This window comes from Dermochelys coriacea, chromosome 12, assembly GCF_009764565.3.
Source record: "Dermochelys coriacea isolate rDerCor1 chromosome 12, rDerCor1.pri.v4, whole genome shotgun sequence".
NCBI lineage: Eukaryota > Metazoa > Chordata > Testudines > Dermochelyidae > Dermochelys > Dermochelys coriacea.
In genome coordinates, this window is record NC_050079.1 from 10332238 (window position 1) to 10346648 (window position 14411).

At 41.2% G+C, this 14411-nt stretch overlaps 1 protein-coding gene across 4 annotated transcripts in view; it reads right to left on the reverse strand.

The window, feature by feature from the left end:
• SMPD3 (sphingomyelin phosphodiesterase 3) overlaps positions 1-14411 on the reverse strand; it is a 249145-nt gene that overhangs the window by 105285 nt on the left and 129449 nt on the right. The window contains exon 1 of one of the 4 annotated variants that reach the window (XM_043495053.1): positions 679-764. The exons of the other annotated variants lie outside the window; for them this stretch is intronic. The gene's annotated coding sequence lies outside the window, so the exon portion shown is untranslated. Of the gene's footprint in view, positions 1-678; positions 765-14411 lie in introns of those variants that run through there. 4 annotated transcript variants of the gene reach the window in all.

Here is a 14411-nt window from a genome sequence, read left to right on the forward strand (position 1 = left end):
AGCTCACTTCATCGGATGAAAGCTTATGCTCTAATAAATTTGTTAGTCTCTAAGGTGCCACAAGTATTGCTTTTCTTTTTGCGAATACAGACTAACACGGCTGCTACTCTGAAACCTGTCATTACTGGAAACAGAGTAATAGACAGTCATAATAGCTTTAATTGATTTTCTCAGTGGTGGACAGAGATTATTATTGGGAGGGTTACTGTCAGGTATCTCCACTACAGTCACACTGAGAATGAATGTTGGTCTCAGGAAGTTTGTTTATGTTTTAGGTTTTACATTTCATCAACTGAACCAAGATGCCTACAAAATCCCCTGCAATTAACATACAATTTTCAATTGATAGACAAACCAATCATTGCACCATAGTTTACAGTACCAGTACAGTACCACCAGTAAAAATTCTAACTTGTGCTACAATCCATTCAGCTGCACTGCCCGTTACCTAGTGCAAGACTCCTCAGCCGTTTAACTGACATAATGGGAAAAGCTCTGGGTCAATTCAACTGACTCTTAACTGGGTTTCATTACCAGGTAGTTAAGATGCAGGAAGGTGCTACAGTTTTGTTAATACTTGGGCTCTCACCAGTACTATTCCAGTGTTGTTGGACCAGTGATAGCAGCCATGAGAATTTTGCTTAGATTTCCTAGGGAAGGGCACAACCTTTCAGGTACCTCAGACAGAAGGTTCCCATTGTCAGAAACTATGATGGGGATGATCAGGCCTAGAGGTCGAAGCCATGGCTGTCAGTCCCAGTGGTCAAAGTCAGGGGTCAGAGCCAGTATCAGGAGTCCACAGAGGGGTTGGAGCGAGACTGGAATGAGAGCAAGGCTGGAGCAGGACTAGGAACAGAGTGGGAACAAGAGCAAAGCTGGAGCAGGCTCAGGCTTGGGGAGTCTTACCACATTAGGTAGGAGAGAGTTCCAAGCCCTGGAGTGAGGTTGAGCAGACTGAGCTGCTGTTCCTCCTGAGGAGCTTATATATTTGCCCTGGGAGTCACCAGACCAGTTCCTGGCTTGTGGATTAGCTGGAATCCAGCACAGGAGTGATTCATTACCTTACCTGCCTTATGTGTACACATGTGCTTACACAAACAGGGTCCATTCTCTTTGTGCTATTTGAAAGAGGATATGAATGAAAATCGCTCTCATATATATATATATATATATATATATATATATATATATATATATATATGCATGCAGATTACCAATGCTAAAGTTGCTATACATTTTCAGATAAAAGGGCAGTTTTAATAAAACATAAAGTGACAAAAAATTAGAGAACAAGAATCAAGAACAATTTTCTTTTTATCCCGCAATGTATAGCTAAAGCTTGGAAGAACCGGATACTGAACATGCCATTCTTTCCTTATGTTATTGCTGCCATATATCCATTTACAAGGAATAATGTACCTTATTCTGATTTCACTTACACTTGTTTCATACTCATGTAACTCCAAAGACTTCAGTAAATCTTCAGATGAATCGCTGATTCTTTTTGCTTCACTCCTTTCCTTTCCTTTCCTTTCCCCCCCCCCCATTCACCTTTCAGATACTAGAATGAATCCCATACTACTTATATCTCTGGAACACTTCAGTGGAACTGCTCCTGATTTACTTCAGTGTGGGGTCAGATTTGATCAACACTATTTTCCTGTGTTCCCTATTTGAATATTGCAAGGCTCGTATTTTCCTTTTCTTTAAACCCCGTCTAGATCTGAGGATGTAGCAAGCTGAAAGCAGAGATGGTTATGTTCCCTGGCAGCCCATCTAAACTATTGTGTGCGTGTCTTAAAGGGATGGGTGACTACAGCATAGTATGGATCCCTAAGGGGTGCCTAATTTATGAATTTGAAGAAAAATAATATTGACACAAAATGCTCATAGAATCATAGATGATTAGGATTGGAAGAGACCTCAGGAGGTCATCTAGCCCTACTCAAAGCAGGACCAACCCCAACTAAATCATCCCACCCAGGGCTTTGTCAAGCTGGGCCTTAAAAAACTCTAAGGTTGGAGATTCCACCACCTCCCTAGGTAACCCATCCCAGTGCTTGACCACCCTTCTAGTGAAATAGACCTCCCCCACTGCAACTTGAGACCATAGCCGCTTGTTCTGTCATCTGCCACCACTGAGAACATCCTAGCTCCATCCTCTTTGGAACCCCACTTCAGGTAGTTGAAGGCTGCTATCGAAGCCCCCTCGCTCTTCACTTCTGCAGACTAAACAAGCCCAGTTCCCTCAGCTTCTCCTCATAAGTCATGTGCCCCAAATCATTTTTATTGCCCTCCACTGCACTCTCTCCAATTTGTCCACATCCTTTCTGTAGTGGGGAGCTCAAAACTTGACATAATACTCCAGATGTGGCCTCATCAGTGCCGAATAGAGGGGAATAATCACTTCCCTTGATCTGCTGGCAATGCTCCTACTAATGCAGCTGAATATGGCGTTAGCCTTCTTTGCAGCAAGGGCACACTCTTGACTCATATCCAGCTTCTCGTCCACTGTAATCCCAGAGACCTTTTCTGCAGAACTGCTGCTTAGCCAGTCGGTTCCCAGCCTGTAGCAGTGCATGGGATTCTTCTATCCTAAGTGCAGGATTCTGCCCTTGTCTTTGTTGAACCTATCAAATTTCTTTTGGCCCAATCCTCCTATTTTTCTAGGTCACTGTGGACCCTATCCATACCCTCCACCATATCTACCTCTCCCCCCAGCTTAGTGTCATCCAAAAACTTGCTGAGGGTGTAATCCATCCCATCATCCAGATCATTAATGAAGATGTTGAACAAAACTGGCCCAAGGGCTAACCCCTGGCGCACTCCGCTTGATACCAGCTGCCAACTAGACATTGAGCCATTGATCACTACCCGTTGAGCCCGATGATCTAGCCAGCTTTCTATCCACCTTATAGTCCATTCATCCAATCCATACTTCTTTAACTTGTTGGCAAGAATTCTGTGGGAGACCATATCAAAAGCTTTGCTAAAGTCATGCAGTAATTCATCTGGACTTTTGAGGTTTAATTTACTAAAATAAAGTTATGTGTTCCACTGAATAACTGGGAAAAATACTAGATGCAATATGCCTAATTCTCTTCTCGGTTACACTGCTTTTACAGTAGTGCAACTCCACTGATACAAGTTTAACCTGATGTGTACAAACAAACAGCTTTTTAATATAAATACTACCAAAGCCAGGATAGTCAAAATATTCTGGTGAACAAACACAATTAGAAATAACATGGATTTAAGATCATTGGGGAATGACCAGATAAGTGATTCAAACCAGCTGACATATGAAAACTGAGATGAAAGGGAGTCTCAGATTAAAGGGATTTGAATCAACTAGGTATTATTGCATAGAAAGTAAGAGCCCCAATTTAAATAAAAATAACAACAATACTTTGTATTTAAATGGCATCTTTCATCTAGAGATCTCAAAGTACTTAGCAAATGCAGTTAGGTTTCAATATTTCCACTTTACATCTGGAAAAGAATGGCGTCACACAGCCTTTATGGATTAAACGTAAATACTTAAAAGCAAAAAAATAAAAATAAAAAAATCAGTCTTTAATACCACAATCAGTTTTTTGTAAGCCCCCTCAGACTTTCTATCAAAACATTTCCTTTTCTTCTCTGTCCAAATCTATTCTCAGTCTTCCAGTCTTGCAAATGAAAAAGCAAAAATTTAGACTTTACCCCTTCAAATCCTTTGCAACTGAAAGAATTCACCTAGAGAGATGCAAGAGAATTTTCCCCAGCTATTTCTTTTACTGTTACTTTGCAAATTGTTTACACTTAAAGAAAGCTTTCTGGAACCACCTAGATGATGTATCCCTAACCCACTAACCATGTCATCATGTTCCCATAATCTATGTCCTACCTTAACCCTGTGCTTTCCTTGTGTATATTACAATCTTATTTGTCAGTCATGTCTGTCCTTTAGCAGCCACTTCTGCCACCTATACTCATGGTGAGTAGCACATTACTCCATCCTACAGATTAAAATTTATTGTAATAAAGTTTTAACCCCCAAGAAACACATTTTGGGTTCCCAAATGACAGAGTAATTTTATCTCTGGATCTGATCCAATGCCCACTCAAATAAATGCAAAGGCTTCCATTGTGTTGGTAGTTTGTAAATAGTTCCCCCCATTCCCCAGGCTCTTGACTGGGTACCAAATCTCACCCCTATACAGAGGGCCAGCACAAGGTTTACATACTTCTTAATTCAGACTAAAGCCCTCAGGGAGGGATTTCACACTTAGGCATTCACTGGCTGGCAATGGCAAGTTTTTAGAGTGCTTAATATACAAATGCTAGAAGTCTAAATAATAAGATGGATGAACTAGAGTGCCTCATATTAAATGAGGATATTGATATAAGAGGCACCACAGAAAATTGGTGGAATGAGAATAATCAATGTGACACGGTAATATCAGGGTTCAAAATATATCGGAAGGACAGAACAGGTCATGCCAGTAGGGGCACTATATGTGAAAGAAAGGGTAGAATCAAATGCAGTAATAATCTTAAATGAACCAAACTGTACCATGGAATCCCTATGGATAGTAATTCCAGGTTTGAATAATAAGAATATAGCAGTAGAGATATACTACCAACCACCTGACCAGGATGGTGATAGTGACTGTGAAATGCTCAGGGAGATTAGAGAGGCTATAAAAATAATAAATAAATAATAATGAGGAATTTCAACTATCCCCATATTGACTGAGTACATGTCACCTCAGGATGGGATGCATAGATAAAGTTTCTTGACACCTTAAATGACTGATTCTTGGAGCAGCTAGTCCTGGAACCCACAAGAGGAGAGGCAATTCTTGATGTGGTCCTAAGTGGCGCACAGGATCTGGTACAAGAGATGAATATAGCTGGACCACTTGGTAATAGTGACCATAATATAATTAAATTTAACATCGCTGTGGTGGGGAAAACACCACAGCAGCCCAACATGGTAGTATTTAATTTCAGAAAAGGGAACTACACAAAAACGAGGAAATTAGTGAAACAGAAATTATAAGATACAGTGCCAAAAGAGAAATCCCTGCAAGCTGCAGGGAAACTTTTTAAAGACACCAATTTAAATGTATACCCCAAATTAAAAAACATAGTAAGAGAACCCAAAAAGTGCCACTGTGGCTGAACAACAAAGTAAAAGAAGCAGTGAGAGGCTAAAAGGCATCCTTTAAAAAGTGGAAGTTAAAACCTAGTGAAGAAAATAGAAAGGAGAATAAACTCTGGCAAATGAAGTGTAAAAATATAATTAGGAACGCCAAAAAATAATTTGAAGAACAGCTAGCAAAAGACTCAAAAAGTAATAGAAAAAAAAATTTAAATTCATCAGAAGCAGGAAGCCTGCTAAACAACCAGTGGGGCTGTTGGATGATCGAGATGCTAACAGAGAACCCAAGGATGATAAGGCTATTGCGGAGAAATTAAATGAATTCTTTGCATTGGCCTTCATGGCTGAGGATGTGAAGGAGATTCCCAAACCTGAGCCATTCTTTTTAGGTGACAAATCTGAGGAACTGTCCCAGATTGAGGTGTCATTGGAGGAACAAATTGATAAATTAAACAGTAATAAGTCACCAGGACCAGATGGTATTCACTGAAGAGTTCTGAAGGAACTCAAATGTAAAACTGCAGAACTATTAACTGTGGTATTTAAATCAGCTTCTTTATCAAATGACTGTAGAATAGCTAATGTGAGGCCAGTTTTTAAAAAGGGCTTCAGAGGTGATCCTGGCAATTACAGGCCAGTAAGCCTGACTTCAGTACCGGGCAAACTGGTTGAAACTATAGTAAAGAACAGAATTTTCAGACACAAAGATGAACATAATTTGATGGGGACAAGTCAACATGGTTTTTGTAAAAGGAAATCATGCCTCACCAATCTACTAGAATTCTTTGAGGGGGTCAATGAGCATGTGGACAAGAGAGATCCAGTAGATATAGTTCACTTAGATTTTTAGAAAGACTGTGACAAGGTCCCTCACTAAAGGTTCCTAAGCAAAGTAAGCTGCCATGGGATAAGAGGGAAAGTCCTCTCATGGATCTATAACTGGTTAAAAGATAGGAGACAAAGGGTAGGAATAAATGGTCAGTTTTCATCATGGAGAGAGGTAAATAGTGGTGTCCCCCAGGGGTCTGTACTGAGCCAAGTCCTATTCAATATATTCATAAATGATCTGGAGAAAGGGGTAAACAGTGAGGTGGCAAAATTTGCAGATGATACTAAACTTCTCAAGATACCTAAAGTCCAAAGCAGACTGCAAAGAGATATAAAAAGATCTCTCAAAACTGGGTGACTGGGCAACAAAATGGCAGATGAAATTCAATGTTGATAAATGCACATTGGAAAACATAATCCCCACTATACATATAAAATGATGGGGTCTAAATTAGTTGTTACAATTCAAGAAAGATCTTGGAGTCATTATGGATAGTTCTCTGAAAACATCTAATCAATGTGCAGTGGCAGTCACAAAAGTGAACAGAATGTTGGGAATCATTAAGAAAGGGATAGAGAATAAGACAGAAAATATCGTATCGCTTCTATATAAATCCATGATACGCCCACATCTTGAATACTGCATACAGATGTGGTTGCCCCATCTCAAAAAAAAAAAGATATATTGGAATTGGAAAAAGTTCAGAAAAGGGCAAGAAAAATGATTGGGGTGTGGAACAGCTTCTGTATGAAGAGAGAGTAATAAAATTGGGACTTTTCAGCTTGGAAAAGAGACGACTAAGGGGGAATATGATAGAGGTCTATAAAATCATGACTGGTATGGAGAAAGTAAATAAGGAAACGTTATTTACTTGTTCCCATAATATAAAAAACTTGGGGCCACCAAATGAAATTAATAGGCAGTAGGTTTAAAACAAACACAAAGGAAGTATTTCACACAATGCACAGTCAACCTGTGGAATTCATTGCCAAAGTATGTTGTGAAGGCCAAGACTATAACAGGATTCAAAAAAAGAACTAGATAAATTCATAGAGGATAGGTCCATCAATGGCTATTAGCCAGGATGGGCAGTGATGGTATCCCTAGCCTCTGTTTGCCAGAAGCTGGGAATAGGCGACAGGGGATGGATCACTCGATAATTACCTGCTCAGTTCATTTCCTCTGTCGCACCTGGCATTGGCCACTGTCAGAAGACAGGATACTGGACTAGATGGACATTTGATCTGACCCAGTATGGCCGTTCTTATGTTCTTATGGCATTCAAATGTACTGCATATCTCATATACTGTTTATCCCAGTAATGTTATGGTCATTTGGCCAGCCTCCAAAACACTTTTCTATTAGATTTAAAAAACAAAACACAACTACAAAGCCTGGTTTGGGAGCACTGGACATACCTAATGTCCACATGCAGTATGCCACAACAAAGCCACACATAGCCTCCTCCAAGGAATGGGGAAGGGATTGAATTATCAATAGGTCAAAAGGTGGTAGTTCCAAAGACTGAAAATGAGAATATGGGAAAGTGAGAATGGAATAATTCAGAACACTATATAACAAGAACTACATTACAAGAAGTAATTATAAAATTGCCAAAGAAACCATCTGCAAATGCTGTCAGAAAGCCAAATGTTACAGCTGCTGTTAGACAGCATCTTCCATATTTTGTCATCTAAGCCTTGTGCCACAGTTACAGGATAATTTGAACCTTTGACTCTTCACTGGTCTCTGCAGAACGCAGTCCCCTGCCGTTTCCTGTCCCCAGTTAGAATCCTCTGATTCACCCACTGACAGACTGGATCCTGAGCCACAGCCCCACCAAATGTGATTCCTCAGCAGTCCTAACTGGGTTTAGCATCTGCAAAAGAATTCCTTTTGGAATTCATTTACCAGCAGGTAAATGCAGTGACTCAAAACAGCTTCTTCAAAACATCATTTTATTTATTTATCCAGAGGAAAATAGCAGTCAGAGAAGAGCACATCAGAAGAAGGAAACAACCAGTGAGGCCACTGGACAATTGAGGTACTAAAGGAGTATTCAAGGAAGACAAGGCAATTCAAACACTTGCTTACTAGGTCTCCCATCTTCTATATGGTGTACATGCCCAACCACCTAAACCTTCTTTTTTGGATGAGGATGATATTTTCTAACATATGCAGGCCTGGCTTAACAGGAGTAATTAGATGTGGGCAAGGACTCATTTCTTGAGAGACAGGATTAGGGAGGTAAATGGATCAGCAGGCTGGAAACAGAATATCTGTGCTAACTAAGATAGGTAAATGGGTTGGAGTGACCGGAGGCCCAGGGGAGCCAACTGAGGTCACTCAATTAGGGTGAACTGCAAAGAATGGGACAGACAATCCCCAAAGCTGGTGGACATTCCAATACTTAGATTTACAAAGCCAGCACAAAACAGCTTCTATAATACCTCACTGGTTACCAGAACCCAACAATACAGTTCCCTTAAAGAAAACCAGCCTTAGGCCTCCACCCAGATACCCAAGTTAAAAATGATGAGGATCACTGAAAATCTTATTCATCATATAGAAAAGTTCTACCAATTCCAACAGATGGGACACATTAACTTCCAGGTTAATGAATATTCCAGATTTTACCCAAATACACGCTTGTAGTCAATTCTCATTAACTAAACTAAATTAAAAAAACAGAGAGAGAGTGTATTGGTTAAAAGATCAGTATACATACAGACCTGAGTACAGTGTTTGAGATCAGATTTATAGTAGAGATGGTCAGCTTTGTAGTTGCAGAGAGTTCTTTCAGAATTAGTTTATAGGGTATAGGCCAATGTCCATTTTCAGGGACATTCAGTCAGGACTGGAGATCTCAACCTTTTGACTTAAGCTTCCCCTGCATGAAGCATTAAGCAGGTCTGAGATAAAAAGGATCAGGACCAAACGGGTTTTTATATAGTTTCAGGTCTTCTTTGACAGCTCAGAGTCCTTTGGCGAACAATAGACAATTATGGAGATGAAGAAGATCTATTTCCTAAGCATCATCAGTAACTAGCTACACAAATTAACATAAGTCAATTTATCCATTAGGCAGTCTATCACAAACTTTAAAGAGACATATAGACAATCACATTATTTCACCCAAGATTCATCTAAATGTTAATATTCCCTTTTGATCTCTGAATCAATAGCTATAGTGACAGACAGGAATTGGTCTGTTTACATGGCGAACATTTAACAAGATAGGAGTACACACATAGAAATCAGAAGTGATACTAATTGTAACAATATAGGTTTGCATTTCAAAGTTCTAGCCTATCTACCATGGAGTGGCCCTAATTACATTCACATACTTTTCTAACATGTCTCTAAAGGTTGACTTTGGGTCATTTAGCCTGCAAGCTGCTTAACCCTTTCTGGCCATGTGTCACACTTTGTATAAGATTTGTTGCAATTATATAACAGTGGTAGCAACAATAGTTTGCATGGTCATACTTTAATCAGATGATGCCACAGTCGATAAGCTAAGAGTCACAACGTCCATACTAGCTAAGATAAGTGGGTACACCCAGTGAACCATTTACAATAGACATGAAAAGCCTAGAATGTAAGATGAGGTAAACAGTAAGTCGTGCATGGACAGTGAGTGGATTGAGCAAGCTGTCCAAGGAGTGGTTCAAATGAAGTAACCAAGCCAATCCCAAAATCTATGAGGCAATGTATAGTAAAGACAACGTAATGTGTAAATTTATATAAAGGAAGAGGTTTTCTGTGTAACTTTTGATGTATGGTGCTCCCTATACACCCCCTATGCTCGAGACTGATCAACTAAGTTTAGCTTTAGTGTATGCCAAATAAAGGAACCTGAGTAATGAGACTGGAGTCAAACTGAACTCTCGGAAGCCGAGTGAAAAGGAGTCTCAGAGGGAATTCCAACAACATGAGCAATCTGTAAACCACAAAGGCCACAATGACATAACAGATATGCCTTTCCATGAGGTATAGCATAACTACTGTTTCAGAGTAGCAGCCGTGTTAGTCTGTATTCGCAAAAAGAAAAGGAGTACTTGTGGCACCTTAGAGACTAACAAATTTATTAGAGCATAAGCTTTCGTGAGCTACAGCTCAGTGAGCTGTAGCTCACGAAAGCTTATGCTCTAATAAATTTGTTAGTCTCTAAGGTGCCACAAGTACTCCTTTTCTCATAACTACTGTGTAACAGAGTGGGAGGGACGGCGGGGAAGAGGGGCAGAAAATCAGCAGACTCAAATCCAGTTCTATTTCATCATAACGCTTAACTTACTGAAATATGATCACGGTTTGCTTTCCTCTTCCCTCCACATTTGTATTTGTTATTCACAGAGTGGATTTTGTAGGCTTTTACCTGCATCTTTGTCTTTTCTTTTGTGACAATCCTCTGTTTTCTACCACTGAATTCATTTAACTCTGTGCATGTCAGTGAGCATTAAAGTTATCTTTAGTTTCAGTGTTTTCAAAATGCAGGTGCTGTGCACTGTGCTTGTACAGACGGCAACATGCAATAAAAGGAAGCAACAATCTGGAAGAAATCATCATCAATGGTTCATGTTTGGTAGCTCATCTCATGTAAATGCTATTATGCAAAAATAAGAGATAATTTTAATAATGCAGAGCAGAGAGCCATCTGGCATTGTGGTTTTCACCCTTTAAGCTCCGACATCTTCTCTGCAATAGATGACACCAAGAGAAGCACCTTTGGGAGCTGACCAAGAAGAGACTAACTGGCAAGTTGCAAGAATGTTGATTTAGAACACTGTATTTGTAGTTCCAAGAAAAATTACATTATCTAAGGATGCCTGAAAGCTATTCCAAGGATATAGGCTATGCAGAAAATAAACCAGCAGATAACCTACGTGTTTACAAACTTATCATATAATCCAGGGGTGGGCAAACTTTTTGGCCTGAGGGCCAAATCTAGGTGGGGAAATTGCATGCAGGGCCATAAATGTAGGGCTGGGGCAGGGGGTTGGGATGTGGGAGGGAGTGCAGTGTGCAGGAAAGGGCTCAGGACAAAGGGTTGGGGCACAGGAGGGGTGCGAGGTGTACAAGGGGGATCAGGGAAGGGGGTTGGGGTGCATGAGGGGGTGCATAGTGTGGGAAGGGACTCAGGGCAGTGGTGCAGGGAAGGGTGCAGCATGCAGGAGGGGGCTCAGGGCATGGGATTGGGGTACAGGAGGAGTGCGAGGTGCAGGAAGGGGCTCAGAGCAGGGGGTTGGGGTGCAGGAGGGGTTCAGAGTGCGGGCTCCGGCCCGGCTTACCTGGAGTGGCTCAGGGGTGGCAGCAGCGCGCATTGGGGCCAGGGCAGGCTCCCTGCCTGCCTGCCCTGACCCTGGCCCCACGCCGCTCCGGGAAGCGGACAGCACCACGTGTCTGGAGGGGCAGAGGACTAAGCGGGCTGCCCTTGCCTGTGAGTACCTCCCCCAAAGCTCCCATTGGCTGTGGTTCCCCATTCCCAGCCAATGGGAGCTTCGGGGGAGGAGTTCCCGGTTCCCGGCCAATGGGAGCTTCGGGGGAGGTACCCACAGGCAAGGGCAGTGCGTTCAGTCCTCTGCCCCTTCTCCCCCAAGGGCTGCAGGTATGTGGTTTCTGCCACTTCCCGGAGCAGAGTGGGGCCCACAGCGCCACGGGGGTGGCGATCCTGCGGGCCAGATCCAAAGCCCTGAGGGGCCGGATCCGGCCCGTGGACCGTAGTTTGTCCACCCCTGATATAATCAAAACTGACATAAACTTGGCAATGCACTGGTCAGGGAAGAACACAAATGCTTTCAAGTGTGGCTCCGGAGAGCATGATCTGGACCCAGTCCCATCGTTTACGCCCATAGAAGTGTTGGGTGTACAAAGAATGCAGGACCAATGCGGCTCCATGCACAATTTTTGAAGCAGCATTACAAATCTAAGGGATTACACTGGCTCAAGCAGGGTTCTCAGATTAAGATAGGTCTTGTCTAGACAACTAGAACTGCTCTTTGCTTTTAGAAGAGCCAGCTACATGATTTACTAAGGGGGCTTTATCAATAAGTATCAATATTTTGGTGACATATTGCATGGATATTAACTGCATGATACACACTTCTAGTGTTTCACAACCACATTACTCCCTTTTTACACTAATTACACCTTTTTCCTTCAATTTTTATAGCTTTATTTTCTTTAAAAAAGGAAGAAGTTGCTCAAACTCTTGTGTATCTATAGATAGGCCAAGATCATTTATCCAACTCTGTCACTAGCTAAACTTTGCAGAATTGTATAAATAAAATCTGGATCACCTCTTATTTGGATTTTATAAAACCAAGAGCCATCTGACACAGGTTTTACAAAACAAGAATCATCTCCAGTTTTACTTGTGAAATATCAGTATGGGAGGAAAAGTCAGCCAAGCTGACAAGAAATGTTTGTTTTTAAATTGTAGTCTAGGTAATTACCTTGAAAGTGTTGCAAAAAAAATAAAGAGAGTGTCTAACCCATTTGCTGCGAGTAGGTTAACAGGCTTTTCTATGTCTTGGGTACATGTGATCACCTCACAGGTAGGTTTCTCTGGTAACTGCTCTGTTGTTTATTTCATAGTAAAGTACACACACAGTGGGGACACACACAACAACATAAAACAAGAGCAAGACCATGGACTTCAGAATCTGGCCCATTAAAAGTATTAAACACAGCTGTCTTCCATTCATACAGTGCTGCTGGCACTGGAGGCTTACTTATCTGTTTCTCCCCACCTCCTTTTAATTGTTTTATTATTTGTATTATTGTAGCATCTAGGAGCTCCAGTCATGGACCATGATGCCATTGCACTAAGCGCTGTACAAACACAGAATAAACAGACAATCCCTACCTCAAAGTTTTTACAATCCAGGTATTTCTTTTTATAAAAAATCATGTATGTGCAGGGGTAGGATCACGAAGTAATGAGAAATGCTTAGTAGTTAACCAGATGGTAAATTACTAAATATTAGCACTTCTGCATACCACATCAGTGTATTTGAAGAGTGTGGCTCTGATAAATGCCCAACCCTGAATCTCATACTTCACATTATTTAAACACAATGGGCCCAGTTCTACATGCTATTACACTTGTGCACCTCAGTGGGGCTGCACACCTGTAACTAAGTGCAGACCATGGCCCACATTACAATTGATAATACTGTATTTTTTCCTGTGGGCCAGATACCTCCTTCAGATTAGGTTAGAATAGACTCAATGGGAGCTAGATTATCTCAGAGCAGAATCTGTCCATAGGCCCCAATCTTTCAGGTTTGTTCCATATGGGCAGACCCCTGATAAAATTAACAGGGCTTAGCATAGGCTCTGGGAACCCGCTCAGGCAGAACAACTTGGAGGATCGGAGTCTTAGTCTTTATGTGAGTTGTTCATTTGTATTGTACATGCCTGCTTGACTTTTCCACTAAGATTTTGCCTGTGTGAATTAATGAGTGTGTAGATATGCATAAACTTTAAATTGTATATTTGCATATATTAATATTGGCTGGTAAACCTGTTATGTGATTATACAGCAGCTTAATAGCAGGAAAGAATTGGGGGCTTTTTCTTGATTCTGGTCTGCCTACCTAACACTGTTTGTCTTCCCTCTGTCTGGTGCTAATGGCTCTATGGGGGAGTGCTTTCATTCATGCAATGCAGAATATTTTATTTTATAATATACCTCACACACACACACACACACACTTTAATTTACCACAAAAAATAATAGCTGAGACAGAGAAGAAAAAAATAAAAGGCTGCAGCAGTGTTCTCTTCAGACAGTCTTTTCTCTCCACTGCACAGAATGTCATGCTTAAATATTCATCACAGCAGCTCTGGAATCAGCAGGGGTAATTCTACTGTGCAATGATCCCAAGGGGGAGTGAGGAAAATTTCTCATAGACCCGGAGACAGGTCCATTCTGGATCCTTCTAAAACAGTATATAAAGAAACTTCAAAATATACTATTAAGAATTTTCACCTGACCATTTGGAAAGGGGGGGGAGGAGAGGAGAGTTTCAAAGGCACAAATGGGAATTAGGCACCCGACTTCTATTGACTTTATATAGGAATTGGGCATTTAACTGCTCTTTGTGCCTCTGAAAATCTCCCCCTGAAATACCAGCTACTCTAAGAGTATGTCTATGCTGCAAGTGAGAGGGGGATTGTAGTTTTAATCTAGCTAGCATAGGTGACAGTAGTAGCGTAGATACACTGCCTGGGCTCCGGCATGAGCTAGCCATCTCAGCAGGCACACAAGGTTCCGCAGACAGCTTGTACTCAGGCAGCTAGCTCATGCTGAAGGCCATACCATCACATCTACATGTGCTTATTTACCCATTCTCACCAAATTAAAGGTAGCACACATGTATCTTCCTATGTTACAATCACACCTTCACTTGCATAATATTATGCAGA